The sequence below is a fragment of the Artibeus jamaicensis genome, unplaced genomic scaffold (genome assembly GCF_021234435.1).
Source record: "Artibeus jamaicensis isolate MK-2021 breed Jamaican fruit bat unplaced genomic scaffold, CSHL_Jam_final scaffold_847, whole genome shotgun sequence".
NCBI lineage: Eukaryota > Metazoa > Chordata > Mammalia > Chiroptera > Phyllostomidae > Artibeus > Artibeus jamaicensis.
Window position 1 is genome coordinate 27,871,084 of NW_026522057.1, and position 14,450 is coordinate 27,885,533.

Sequence of the window (14,450 nt, forward strand, 5' to 3'; positions counted from 1 at the left end):
ATGGCGTCGAACATGTCTCTAGCCCCACATCCTGGACCTCACTCCCCGGCTGCCATGAGCACTGAGTCTTCCCTGTGCCTCACCCACAGGTCCCTTCACAGCCCGAGGACGCCCCGACCTGGGAATCAGCATTCCTTCCCAGGGGGAATGGAGTGCCCAACGTGGTAGGTGCCCTGCTTCTAAGCGTGGATGCCCCTCTGCCCATGCACGCAGCCCCATCAGCATGTCGTCCCTCCCAACGTCCCCCAGATGGCGGCTGTCACTCACAGCCTCTGGGGACTCTTCCCCAAAAACCTCCCTTCCAAAAACTGTCTGCGGGGCGACATGGAAGGCACAGTTTGTCCCCAAACGGTTCTCCTGAAATAGGTCAGCCTGCTCCCATCAGGCTCCACTCAAAACATCCTCTGTCCCCTTCCACCCACCACCAGCTCTCACAGTGACATGCCAGGGGGCATCTGTGGGGGTGGCAGCTTCAGTGCAAATTGCTCAGTGCTCTCTCGGGCTTTTTGTGGCCCCCAGGATGCAATGCCAGTTTCGGCCACGGCAGGCCGACACATTGGCCAAACAGCAGCCCCGCCACTCTGTAACGCCCAGGAAAACCTCCCGCCCCAATCAGAAGGCATTCCGTGAACGGCAGGGGAGCCGGAGCCGACAAACCAGGGTGCCGCGGGGAGCTGCCGAAAGAGCCAGGTGGAAGGTCCCTTCCTGCACTCTTTCCCCAGGTCAGTGGCCTCTGCTTTTTCTGTGTGACCCCTGACCATGGGGTCTGGGTGGGCACGAGGACCCCAGGCATGGAGGAGCCTGGGTCCACAATCACCTTTTTGCATGTGGTCAGAGCAAGCGTGATAAATGAATATGGGAATCAATCAATACGTTAATAAATAGGCTCGAGATGACATGACCAGTGCAAGAAAGTCGCCTGGCGTAATTTAAAAAGATTTTCAATAAGGTTGAAACACAGATTTTTTTTTCTTGCCAACGCTCAGTTAACCAGGAAATTAAATCAACAGGACCTGGAGCCTTCTCCTTAATGGCGGCGGTAATCACGCTCCTTAATAATGACGATAATCCCCAACCTCGGGTGCGTGCTGTGCTCTTTCAAAGCAGTCCCGCCATCATCCCATTTGGTGCCTGTGCTGGCCACAGAGCACGCCGGGCTGGGCAGGGCTGGGCCTGGCTGGGTGCCCTCCGTCTACCACAAGGAGACTGAGCCCAGAGAAGTTTCGACCTATCCAAAGCTGTTTCTGGCGAGGGACAGAGCCTGGGCCGGAAGCCAGTGTTCTGACTCCAAGTTCAGGTCTTCCCAAGACACCCGGTGGCCTCTTCCTGCCTGGTCTCAGTGCTTCCCTACATCTAGTTCACTGCATCCTCACCATAGGCCCAAGAGGGCTGGAGACCTGCTCTGCTCACCGCAGGGGCGAGGTGGCCCAGGGGACCTGAGGAGGCACACCTGAGTCCCTGCCCTGTGGTCTCCCTGCAGTCCAGCACACTGCCTCCCTGGGGCTACGTCTCAGCCGGGGCTCCTGCTGGAACCTGTGCCCGTACAGGATCAGCACTGGCTGCTGAGCAAGACAGAGGAAGGATCAAAGGACTGCAGGGCCAGCAGGCCACCCAAGGCTTCCTCTGATCCCAGCCTCTGGAGCAGGAGCTAGGCCCTGCAGGAGGGCCCTGGATATCGGCTGCCTGGGGGATGAGAGACCTGCAGCTCCTGCCTCCCAGCCCCATGGAGCACCTGGCAAAGGCTGTGGGAGACCCAGGCAGCAGGGCGGCAAGCAGAGGCCCAGGGAGCCAAGGCTGCCTTCGCCATGCACGGAAATCCCCAAACCAGGAATCCCTGCATAGAGCACCTGAACTCTCCTGTTTTGGAAAGCTCTGTCCCTTCCTTCACTGCCCAGCTCCATTTCTGCATAACCAGCCTCCATCTATTCTTTGAGGACAAGAACAAGGCTCGCCCCCTCCTCCAGGAAGCATTCCTTGATACCACACCCTCTGTATCTCTACCACAGCAGGATGGAGCTCAGGTTTGCGTCTTAATAGTCCATACACCTCCTCTGTCCCCGAAAACACAGGGGCGATGCCCTGGAGCGACCAGTGTCTGGCAATGACCACTGCTCAGTTCGCATCAGTAGAACTGAATCAGACTGACTTTGGACCTCCTGTCCTTACCCTCCCCAGACTCGAGTGCAACTGACATCTGGCCTTGGGTTTTCTGGGTCTGTGAGGGGCAGGCGGCCTTTCCGAAAACAGTATTCCTAGGAGGCTAAGAGGCAAGGCTGGTTCTTAATTGTTTCCAGGACTATGGCCTCCTAGAATTCGATGAAGCTGCTGATCCTCCATTCCCAGCCCCCAAAATGCCCCAAAGCTCAGCAATACCACATGTTAGGGGTTCACAGGCCCACTGGTTCTGGATCCTCTACTGATGCTCTTGCATCAGGGACCAGGCCCCTCCCTGGAGCCCCGACTCTGGACCTTGTGCTTCTTGGTGGCCTTGGCAGGACTGGGAGGAAGTCCCCACTCCTACTGGTTCAGGAGGCTCCGTCTGGGGTCAGGAAACACAGAAGCAGGCAGCTTCACGGCTTCTCTCCTAACCACAGATTCCACCCCAGGGAGTTCCTGCTGCTGAATGTCCCCAGGTGCGATTTAAGTACCGACTTCCTGACTTGGTGCCGGTTTTAAGACACAGAGTGACTGAGGTATTTTTGGAAATTTAGGACACACGTTGCTTCTTGGCAACATAATCTCATTCATTAGTTGTACATTTTATTGGGTATTTTTGGCAGGAAAACGTATCAACCGTAGGGACCCAGTGTGTCAGTTTCCCAGACTGCTCATGTCAGATCCCACAGAGCGCTGCCCTGCTGGTGGGCAGGGCAGGCTGGAGGAAGGCTTGGGTGGCGCCCAGCTCAGGGGACACGGCCAGTGGACTGACCCTCCAGGACTCTGGAGTCTTGGTTCTGGATGACCGTGGAGCCAGCTTGCCTCATCTTCCCTGGGCCACTCAAAGGCTGCCCTGGGGTTCACCACCCAGCACAGGTCTGGTGGGCGGGCTGGACAAGGGAGCTTGTCCACGGGCTCCTCCACGTGCTATGGAATTTACAGGAAGGTGCTAGAGGTCATCCCACCCAAAGAGAGCATGACCTTTGAAAGTGACCCCTCAGACGTCCCAGAGGCCTGGGGGGGAAAGGAGCCCGGTGGGGTGATCTGGGGAAGGAAAGCTGAGGATAAATAAGTCTCAGAGAAGTTCTAGAACCTTCTGGAAAGAGCTATGGACAAGGAAGTCCCATCCCTTCTTTTGTGCTTCAAGCTCCTCATCTGTAAAGCCCCTGGCCTTCCCGGGAACTGCTCTAAGCAGCCGCGCTGGGGCCTTTGAGAGACGGAAGTTCCGCGTCAACATACAGAAGCTCTGCTTGTCCAACTCCAGTTGGCACCAAACCCCAAACCGAACAAAACACTGGTTTACAGCCGCACTTCGGCTTCTGGCCGGCAGTTCACCCAGTGAAAACGCACACATTCTCTGCAGGCAGCCCTGTCTGTCCTGATTTCCTCTAACTGCGTGCAGACCCCTCCCTCTATGAACAAGCCGAGGACACTCACGTTCTCACAGATAGATCTCTGTCCCCCCAGGCTGGCTGCCCACAGGCCGGGCCACCGACCTCGCCCGTTTGAATGGGTGTTCAGCAACCTGTTCCCAGTCCGAGACGGTGGTGGGAGGGGTTCCAGTTTGCAGGGGGCACCTGGGTCCTGCACTTCTTGGTGCCAAGCCCCACCCACCCCAGGTCTGCAGAACTGGCCCTGGGGCTGGGTGACGGTGCTGCCCTGCGCTTTCCACCAAATCCCAGGTGTCCCAGAGCAAGAGTCCGGGGGACTCACGTCCTCCTCATGGCCACTGCCGGGGGGGTGGGCTCTGGGCAGTGGAGGCTGGGGGTCCCACAGCCCGGTCCCTGCCTCTGCCGGGGAGGATGAGGCCCAGGGGCGGCACCCCTTTCTGTGGAGTAAGCAGGAAGTAACCGCGAGAAGTGGTTAAAAATGCAAAAAGCTGTTGGTTTTGATAAAGAAAAATGCAGCTGCAACATCTGTTTGACTCTTGTTTGCAGCTTCATCAACGCTAAGTGGTCAATAAATCAGAGTGGCATGGCGTTCCGTCTCTTCTGGGGCCCCGTCATTAATCTCATGCCAGTTCTCATGAAAAATGGAGGAGAGGCTGTGCGATAGTGAAAATGTATACATTACCCAGAAAGTCATAATAGCATGTAATAGTGCCACACACCCCCCCAGTTGCCGCCGGGGCCCGGGGGCCGGCCCGGGAGGAGGGGGACTCCGGAGCGGGAATCAGCACTGTTTGCGCCGCAAGCCCGTCTTGTACTGCAATCTGTCCCATTAGCGCCGAGCCCCCCAGGCCCGATCTTCAGAGGCAGGGCCTTCCCCAGCCCTGGGTGCTTCACAGACAGGGAGGCGGCCGTGAAATGGGAGTGCAAAGCCGGTAGAAAGGAGGGCAGGCTGCGTTAGGGAACAAGTGAGGAAGGGCGCCAGGCGGAGCAGGGCTGTGAGGCACAGAACAATTCCTGGCCCGGGCTCTCGCGGCCCTGAATGGCTGGCCCAGCACCTCTCCTCTGCTCTGGGTAAAGGCATGAGGTGGTTGCTGTCCCCACTGGTAGAGAGACCTGTCATACAGCCCTGGCAGGCTCAGTTCCATGCCCCCTGTCCCCTGCTGATGGCTGCCAGCAGGCAGGGGACGGTTAAGCAGACCTAGGTAAACGGAAATGCAAGAACTGTCCCCTCCCTGCCCCAAGGGTCAGGGTGGGTGGCCTGGCTGCTCAATTCTCTGAGGATCTGCCACCTCCCTCCTATTCTCTTCCCTGGCACAAATGCGAAAGGGAGCCTTGCAGGCCCGTGAGCACAGACTGCCAGGCGGCATGGCCTTCTCCGCGTGTGCACTGGGTGCTCCTCGGGAGCAGGGCGGTGCCCGCACCCCCAGCATGCACCTCTGAGGGTGCCTCTCTGTGCAAAGACGACTTTCTGGGTGTTGGCTGTGTCCTGGCCACCCCCACCTTGAAGCCCCACCTACGCCTCCCAGTTCAATCCCTTGCAGACGCAGCATTTGGGTGCTTGTTACATGTTCCAGGGACACAGAGTCTCACCATTCAGGACTCCACGGTCCAACCCAGCCCAGAGCCCCCAGCTGCCTGCCTCTCCAGCCTCCTCCCCGCAGGACCCCTGCCCTGGGATGCCGGGGCCCTCGCTGGATGGTGGATGAGCACTGTGTGCCCTGGGCAGCCGCAGCCCAGCTCGAGTCTGTGCTGGAGCGAAAACAGGTCCACGGGACCTGAGGGAGCAGGGAGCTTGTGGGAGCGGGGATGGGCCAGAATGCTGACCCTGCCTGGTCTGTGAGCGCCTTGGGGCATGGCCCAGACAGCAGAGTCCCATCTCCACAGCAAGGGGCTGCAGGGCACCCTCTGCGGTCAGGGAGGGATGTGGAGGGGGCGGGTGGGACAACCAGGAGCTGAGCACCTGGTGATGGAGGCAGACCCACGTCCCCGAAGTTGAGGGCGGTTAAAGAAACAAAAAGAGAAAAAAAGAATAGAAACCAAAGGGGGGGACCCGGTGCCCCAGCAGTAGGCAAAGCTGGCTGTCAGCCGTGTGTTCCCTGGGGGCCAGGCCTTGCTGCAGACAGTCCGAGGTGGTGGGGGGCACAGGCGACCTCCGCACTGCCTTCCCAGTGCTCAGCAGGGCGGGGCACTCAGGATGGCACGTGTGAGCAGCGTGGAAGGCCCGTCTGGGGCACCCCCTCCTGCTGAATGGGGGGCAGAGGTGGCTGCCTGGGGAAGCCCCGTGGCCCCTTCAGCCACTGCCCTCATTAAGCCCACGGGCACCAGAGGGGGTCCAGGCCGAAGCCCTTCCCTGCCTCCGAGGGAGGCTGGGAGACTTAATTAGTTGATGCGGGTAAAGTGGTCTGAAGATGAGAAACCCTGGGTAATTGCTGAGTGTTGCTGCCGCTGCTGCTGTTATTACACAATTACCAGAATTTTCCAGTCACGGGAACATAGTTAAACAATTTCCACCTGGTGCGGGGGTTTGGGAGCCATGCCGGCTTCAGGGCTGGCCTCTTCTGCCCTCGGGTGATGTAGAAAGAACGCACGGATCGTGGGAAAGCCTGCCTCACACGGACGTGACACACAGGGCGCAGGGCTGTGGGGGGCAGTTGCCAGCCCTTCTGAGCAGCAAAGATGCTGAGCTTGAGGGCGGCCATCTGCCCAGACTTCCCGGATGCCCTGAGGCGGCACCTCCCCATGGCCACAGGACACCAGGGACGGCGGTTCATCGTGCGGCCAGACCTGTCCCCCCGCCCACACCTGTGGGGCAGGGACTCCTGGGCAGGCTCTGGATGGACGCACGGAAGCCACGAGGTTCCCTTCAGCTCAGGGCCAGGCCCTGCCTTGCTGACAATCATTTGTAAGTGATCCGGGGAAGAAGTGCTCAGTGAAATCTCCATGTTTGCAGATGACACTAAACTCTTATGGGCAATAAAGTGTCAGGTGATTTGTGATCGGTCACGAGAGGGGCTCGTGAGGTCGTATGAGTGGGTGGAGAGGGACAATGGACTCCGGCGTGGGTGACGTGCAAGGCAGTGTGCAAACTGTCCCCGTAGGTGGTTCTGAGGGCCAGCCAGCAAGCTCAGGACGACCCCTGTCCAAAGCGGCCAGTGGGACTAGAAGGGACCTATCCTGGAGAGCTGGATGCACCTAAGCCATGAAGGCTCCTTAGTACAAGCTGATCTCTGGAACAGGAAGTGCAGGGCCTGGGGCGGGTGGGCCCAGGAGGGGCAGGTGGCCATGGGGAAATGGGGACAAGAAATTTCTTGGCCAGAAAGATATGGCTGAGAGGAAATGCGACTCAAGTCTCTCAGGTCAGAAATGGGGAGAGAAGGCAAACACGCTTTTTCTCTGGCTCCCTGGGCACTGACAATGAGGGTCCCCCTTGGAGTGCAGGGAGGCGAGTTCAGCACCAACTCTGCACGGATGAGATGCCTTATCTGCGAGGAACTGTGGCCTGAGAAATAGATATAGATTTTAAAAAATGGGTGGCGTTAGTTCCCAGATGGCTGGTCTCCAAGGAGTTGTGGCAAGAGATCAGAATGTTTGGGGGTCTTTTCTTTCTGGGACCTGGATCCAGGAAGCACTGTGATGCGTGGCGCCCCCACCAGGGCGCGGCCTGGAGCTGCAAGCGTCAGCTGGGTGTGCAGAGTCTGCCCCCAGGTTTCCTGTTCGCCAGGTACTCACCAGGGACGCAGATGGCTGCTGCCCTGCAGTTGGCAGGGCCTGAGTTTGGAGGAGCCTGTGGGTCTGCCTCCTGCTCCCACCTCGAGCTCCGTTGTTATGTATTTGGAGTCACTGCAGGAGTGGCTGTGGCCAGCCCTGAGACACAGAACTCTAGGGACGGGGCTCTGCAGGGGTGGAGAGGTGGTGGGGCAGGGTCGGTGGCGTGGAAGTTGGGTGAGCAGGTCTCAGAGGGTGGCATCCCCACTCCTCAGCCTGCCTCTCCCTTCCGAGGAGCCAAATACACAGGTCACACAGCGGCCCTGCTCAGCTCAGACACAGGGCCCCTTCCTCACCAGCCTCGCTGCACCCCTCCCACTCCTTGGCTCTCCGAAAACACGCGCCTCAGCGTTGCTCCTGGGGCTGCTGTGCCCACACAGAAATGTGCCCTATTAGGCCCTGAGTCAGCCTCATCAGGCAACGGTGGCACCAAAGAGTCACACGGGCATCTCCAGAGGGACCCGGGTGCTCTGGACCCTTTCCTGTTCATCTGCTCTTTGCAGCAGATCCAGAGGAAGCTGGGCACGTGTCAGCATCCCCGTAGGCCAGGTGAGTCCCCTCCGACTGAGAGGTGCCACGTGATCTGCTCACGCCCACGTGGCTAATGGGAGGCAGAGCTGGGCACCGTTCTGGCACATTTGGTGTTCTTGTGCTAACAGCATCCAGATGCTCTTCAGTGAACAGAGCACCTCTCCCTGACTCGGGCCGGCCAATCAGGAGTGCCGCGTTCTCTGGGCCGTGGTGACTGGCCGTGTGTTCCTCCAACCAGAGGCAATCGGAGCTAAACCCTGGACTTGGCTAGAGGCCCTGGGAAGCAGGGATGCCTCTTCCTGCTAGACTTGAGTCTGGGATAATGAAGGCTAGTGCTCTTGGAAGCCATCTCTTGCCAGCACGTGGAGTCCAAGAAGGAAACCAACAGGGAAAAGTCATGACCCAGGGTATAAGGCACTAAGCCGCTACGCCGTCGATGGAGCTCCTGGGTGCAGTCTCGCCTGAAGCCAGGCCACCCCGAGACCTTTTCATTAACGTGAACCGTCCAGTTTCCCGTGGTCCTCGAGCTGGATTTTCTGTTACATCAACCAAGAGCCCTTGCTCATCAACAGATCATGTGGATTCCGTTTGCTACGCCAGTCCTCTCCCCACCTGACAATTAAGACTGTCCTCTGGTTACTATGACAACAACAGCCACCACGATTGCCACTTATTCGGCACCTGTATGTCCTGGGTGCTTCGCAGGACTTAGCTTGCTTAACCCTCACGGCATGAGGTGAGTGGTCACCTCTACTTTGCACACAAGGAACAGGAAGAGGACAGAATGAAATAGCCTGGCAAGGTCCCACCCTTGAACCTGGGTCTGTCTGGTGCTACAGGTGGCAGTGAGGCAGGGCTGGAGTATAGCAGCTGCTGCGTCCTCAGCCAGCGCACTTCTGCTTCCGCTTTCTGAGCTGTGACATGGGCAAAAGAACAGTCCCCACCACACGAGGTCACTGTGGACACTCGGCGAGAGATGCCTTCGTGCCTGTCGTGGTCGCGCCTGACTCCTCAGACCCAGCCTCCCTTAGAGCTTACACAATGTACGTGGAAGAGAGCCAGACGGATTCCGACACTGCTAGTTTGGGGGTGCGTTTCTTTAAGACAGGAGCCCGTCCTGGCCGCGCTAAGCAATGCTTTGCAGACATCGAGGCTGCATTGTCGTCCCTGAAGGAAACTCAGACCCCTGGAGGATTTGGATGAGCTACACAATAGTCAGTCGTGCTGACAGGGTCTCTGGGACACCCCTCAGCTGTCTTCCAAGTGCTGGAAGACAACAAAACCACACTTCCTCAAAAATACCCCGTAATGTGTGTGTCCATGCATGCAAAGAGCTGTCTACCGTATCCTGCCACAGCATCTGAATGTGTGTGACTCTCCAGAGCCACTGGGGCCATTTCCAGCTGGAGGACACAGATGTCAGGTGACCTGCAGGTCCTTGAGAAGCCTGGGTCTTTCGTACCCTTCTCTAGTAACCATTGCTCACCCCCTCACCTGCACACTTTGTATGCTGCCATTTGTGCGTGGAAGCCCCCCTAGGGGCCCCTTAGATCACGGGCCTCCCCACCTCTTATGCATATTGCTCTTGGAGCAGAGGGTGATGGGTGGGAAGAAAGTTAGGGGTCGTCCAGGACAACGGATCCATCCCCTTCCATTTCTGGTCAGGAAAACTGAGCCGAGGGTGGCTATGACTCATGTAGTGTCCCCCACTGGACAAAGAGAGGGTGAGGATGGGGAGCCGCCCCCACCTCGGGCATCAGAACCACACGAAGCAAAGGGTTGCACGTCCCTTGCTTTGCAGGGAGAATGTGCAGAAACGTAGAACTGGACGCTGTCCACCCAGCATGGCATCACAGTGAGGCTGGCTTCCTGGCCCATGTCCTCCTTCTAACCTTGACCGTGGATAGGCTGTGAGGTCCTCGGGGGCTGGAAAGGGGCCCTGCTCCCAGCCCCCAGAGCCTGTGCTTCCTGTTCTGTGTTGTCCTGGTGATTGCGGTGGCTAGGAAGCTGCTCTGAGCAGGGAGGTTTGGGAGGCTGGGACTGGGCTGCCTTCCCTCTACTCTGAGGGGGCACGAGGGGAGCCCCTCCCCTAAATCCTGTTAGAGACATAAACCCCAAAGCTGTCCCCTGACAAACGGGCGACTTTGGAGGCCGCAGAGGCGGGACTGTGCCAGCCCGTTGAGTATCTACGGGAGTCGAGTATTTATGGGTGCCTGAAACGCTGAGATCCCAGCGCCTGTTTGAGAGGTAATCGTGATGCAGCCAGGCTATATGTTTCCTTAATGCGTTCCCAGTCCCTCTTTAATACTTTGGTGGGACAAGATAAAGTGTAATCACAGAAGTGACTGTAGCATTCAACAGTTTATATCTTCAAGGGGGGACTGGGGTTAACAAAGCCACTGCGGGGCCAGGTTTGGATTAGAAATTATTTCTTCTTTTTGTTACTTTCTTTTTAGGCCCCCTTTATCTTCCTCCTTTCTCCAGTGGCTCCTGGAGCTTGCTGATAACCTGTAAGCCTCGTCGGGGAATAACGGAACCTGCTGTCCCAACGACACAGGCCAATCAGGGGCCACCTCCTCTGCAGAGCTGCTGCAGCAGGCCCGCCCCTTCCCCAGAGCCTGTGCCCTGGCAGGCGCTCTGGACCTGTCCGCCAACCCAGTGGGCCCGGGCATCCTGAACACCAACACTGCACCCTGGGACCACTGGCTGGAGACAAGTGGCTGGGCTGTCAGGTCCAGACCCTGCAACTGGCAGAGGAGGACGAGCTCACCAACCTTGACACTTCCTTACAACGTCCCGCTCTCCTGGCAGATGCCAAAGGCACCAGTGGGGAGGGGGCTGTGGCCCATGGGGACCCTGAACTCTCCAGATGGTGTGATGGGGAGACCTGGGCCTCTTCCAGCTTCCTCTGGGCATCTCAAAGCACGGCGCTTAGAGAGTAAGACCCATACCCAACAGCGAGCAGAGCTGAGCTGCAGAGCTGGGGGATGTGGTGGGAAGGCGGCCGTGGCTCCTGGGTGTGCAGGCCTGAGGCGCTACAGCCGACAGAGGAGGGGAAGGAGGGTAGAGTTGCGGAAAGGGGTGAGGCTTTCCTCTCTGTCCCCATGGCGACTGCCCTGGTCTGGTCCTCACTGCCTGACCCATGCCGCCTGGCACCGGCTTTCTGGCCGGTCTCCCTGCACTGACACCAGCCCCGTCCTTCTGACTCCCAAGTCGCAGCCCTGGCGGTGCTGTCTGCTGCTGCCCTTCCCCGGCTCCTCCTGCCCCTGAGTGTGGCCCACTCCTGAGAGCGAAGCCCCCGTAACTGGCCAGACCCACCTCCCACGCGGCTCCCGTGTCCCCTTCTTGCACCCTCGGCTTAGTCTTTGGGACCACTCAGCCTGCTCTGCCCACCCGCTCTGCCCACTCTGTCCCCAAGGCGGCGGTGTCCGTGCTCCCCTCGGCAAGCCCCCTTCCACCTGCCTGCCAGGCCCAGCCCCGATGCCACGTGGCCCTCGAAGCCTCCCCTCTTCCTTCTAACCAAAGGCAACTGCGTTCTCTGTGAACGCCCACAGCAGCCCTCCGTCCCTCTTGCCCCTTTGCCCAGCCTGCCTCCTTTCCCCGATCTTCCCAGGTCTGCGTCCCTCCTTGGACCCCAGGATTTCTGAGAATGAAGTCCTCATCAGAAGGAAATCCACTCCCCAGCAGGCAGCCAACCAGCACTGCCCGACCACATCTGCCCCCGGGGCAACGTCAGCCAGTGGGTGGCTCCCGGACTCGGGGCCCAGCCAGCACCCTTCCCCTTCATCTCCCCCGTCATCGCCAAGGCCCTTTCTGGGAATTTCTGCATTCAAGCCGACGTGACTCTTCCTTTTAACCTGATGCCACCTCTGTCTTCACCTGTGGGAACAGGGGCATATCGGAGTAGTTTGTTCTAACCTCCCACACACAACCCCCCACTCCCCACCTCGGCCCTTGGGATTTCACAGAACCATGGTGCTTTTCCCTCTAAGCTCAGAGGGGGGTCCCAGAAACCTCAAAGCACAGTGCTGGGTGGCCACTGTCGACCGCTAAAACATGTCTGTCTGTCTGTGTGCGCGCATGTGCTCGCACACATGCACGCTGGCACGCATATGTGGGCATGCATGCGCACACACACAAAAACGCGCACCCACACACATGTGCACACCTCCCTCAGTCGCAGGCCCACAGCTCCCTCCGGTTTGCTTCCGGTCTCACCAAGGCTGCCGTGAAGCAGAGGAGACAGGTGCCGGGCCCAGGGCCTTGGTGGCAGCCCAGGGTGACTGGGACACCCATGTTCACAAAGAAAGCATTTGCCCAGGGTGAAGAAGTCAGAACCGCACCATTCAAAATCTGCGTTTAAATTTTGTTCAAAATGTTCTATTTTGAGTCAGGCATAGAGTTCATTTAGAAAACCACTTGCTAGCACTTGGGAACCACTGACGCCACGGAGCTGTTGAGAGAAGGCTGCCCCCAGGGACGGCCATTCGTTCTGGAGGTCGTAGGTCAGGAGGGCCCTGGTGGGACAGGGGACGGAGGTAACAGGCGAGCACCGAAGAAGCGCCTCCTCCTCTGACTGAGGGTCAGACCTGCACCGGAGCGGAGCGCCTCTCCTCGCGGTCTCTGCACTTCCCTCACTGCCTGGGAGAAAGGTGCAGGTGTGTGGGGCCCAGAGAGACGAGCCTTTCTCACCCGTGAACTTGTGCCCAGGGGTCCCACCTCAGCCACTCCCCTAGCTAGGTATCCTTGGGCAGGATTCTCAGCCTTTCAGAGGAAGTTTCCTGCTGCACCGAGTGGAAATAGCTACAGCTCTCCCTTCCCAGGTCATTCATTCATTCATTCATTCATTCATTCATTCATTCAGCAGGTCTGCGATGGTCCAGATCTGTCAAGAGCCGTGATGTGCTGGGGCTGGTCTACGTTCAGAGTCCATGTGATTTGCTCTCAAAAAAGCCGGGAAAAGCAAAACCAGAAGTACTTGAAGAGGAAGAAGGTGACTTCGGGTAGTGCTAGGTGCTGAGAGCATAAAAGGACTGGGTGCTGGGTGCTGGTGGGGGGTGGTGAGGAATTCGAGCTCAGGGAAGTCCTGGGAGAAGGTGGCCTGGCCTTGGCCTGAGCCTGAGATGATAGGAATCCAGCCATGGGCAGACCTGGGGCACCAGGGGTCCAGGGAAGTGTGAAGAAAGGGCCTAGGGCAGCCTCCGGCCACCAGGGAACATTCGGGGAAAAGGCTGAAAAGGAGAAATAGTTTCAGCCTGAACGAGCCTCACTGTGGCTGCCCAGGGCCACCTTGCACGAGGGCATCTGTGCATCTGTCGGCCCACCCGGCGTCCAGCCCGGTGCCTGGCCCGGAGCTGGGCTCGCTAAGTGTCTATAGAATAAGCAGAACTACCCAGGAACACATAAGCGTTGCTCTGGAATGGAAGGAAAACCTCCACATTCTGCGATTAAGTCACTGCAGGCAAGGCAGAGCATGGGAAAAAGCACACAATTGTATCTGTTAGTGAGAAAGTCACCAGAGTTTAACTTGTTTAAAGCTTTCTGGAGAAGAAAGAAACGTTTTGCTGGCTATTGTTAAACGAAGGCATAAAAGATGAGTTACAATGAAGTCAACTGTTTTCAGCAACTTTGGAATTAATATTAGATAGAAAGAGCATACCAATCTGTTATCCTGCCTGCAGCCAGATGATGGAACAAACATGGACTTGGACTTGGACCTTGGCTCAACCCCCATCTGGGCCACTTCAAATGCTGTGTGACCTTGGGAAATTCACTTAACCTCTCTCAGCCTCGTACCCCTCGCCTGTAAAATGGGGAGCTTCACCCATACCCAGTAGGGTCAGCATGAGCATCACGTGAGAAAATGACAGGGCACCCCCAGCACAGTCCCCACCGAGCAGTGCCATGCAGTCACTGATTAATGAACTTACAAACCAGCCACCGTGGTCCCCTCTGCCCCCATACTTCTAGGGCCATGAACCAAAATAGCAAAGTCTGTTTCCTGTGCCTTTGGGGGGAGAATAACTCCCCATTTGATGCTTGTTTCTGTAAAACCAGAGGTTTGAAGTGGCTCCATACCACACAAAGTCACCCCAGAGAAGACAACTTGCTTTGTCCTTAGCGTGTTCTCTCTGGAGACGCAGAGGTGAGGTGGTGCCCAGAATCTTACAACTGACCACAACCACGTAAAAATGAAAGGGACCTCAGACGCCAGCGACGGCTGTACTGCTGGGCGTGCTGCCCTGCTCTTCCAGGAAACTTCCAGAAGGGCCGGTGCAGCACCTGGTACCCTGCCCCTCCCCCCTTGCTATTTAAACACACTCCCAATAATGCTGTCACTGTCGGCCAGAGGCACCTGACAAAAAATTAATCTTGTAGTCTATTATTAACTTTGAGGGGAGCACTGCTACCGAGCAGCATGGCAGGACCTGGGGGACCGGGGCCCCCAGCACTTCCAATGTGGGAGACTGGTACCCGAGCTTGACGCACGGCCTCCCCTGTCACCTTCTCAGGCTGGCACCAGGCTGAGCAAATGTCTCAGGAGCAGACAGAAAATTCCTGGCTATGGAGACTGCAGCTGCCTGTGAAAATTCTGCTGATGCTCAC

General features: G+C 57.9%; 1 protein-coding gene across 1 annotated transcript in view; it reads right to left on the reverse strand.

The window, feature by feature from the left end:
• CAMTA1 (calmodulin binding transcription activator 1) overlaps positions 1–14,450 on the reverse strand; it is a 586,497-nt gene that overhangs the window by 101,265 nt on the left and 470,782 nt on the right. The gene's annotated exons all lie outside the window — the stretch shown is intronic.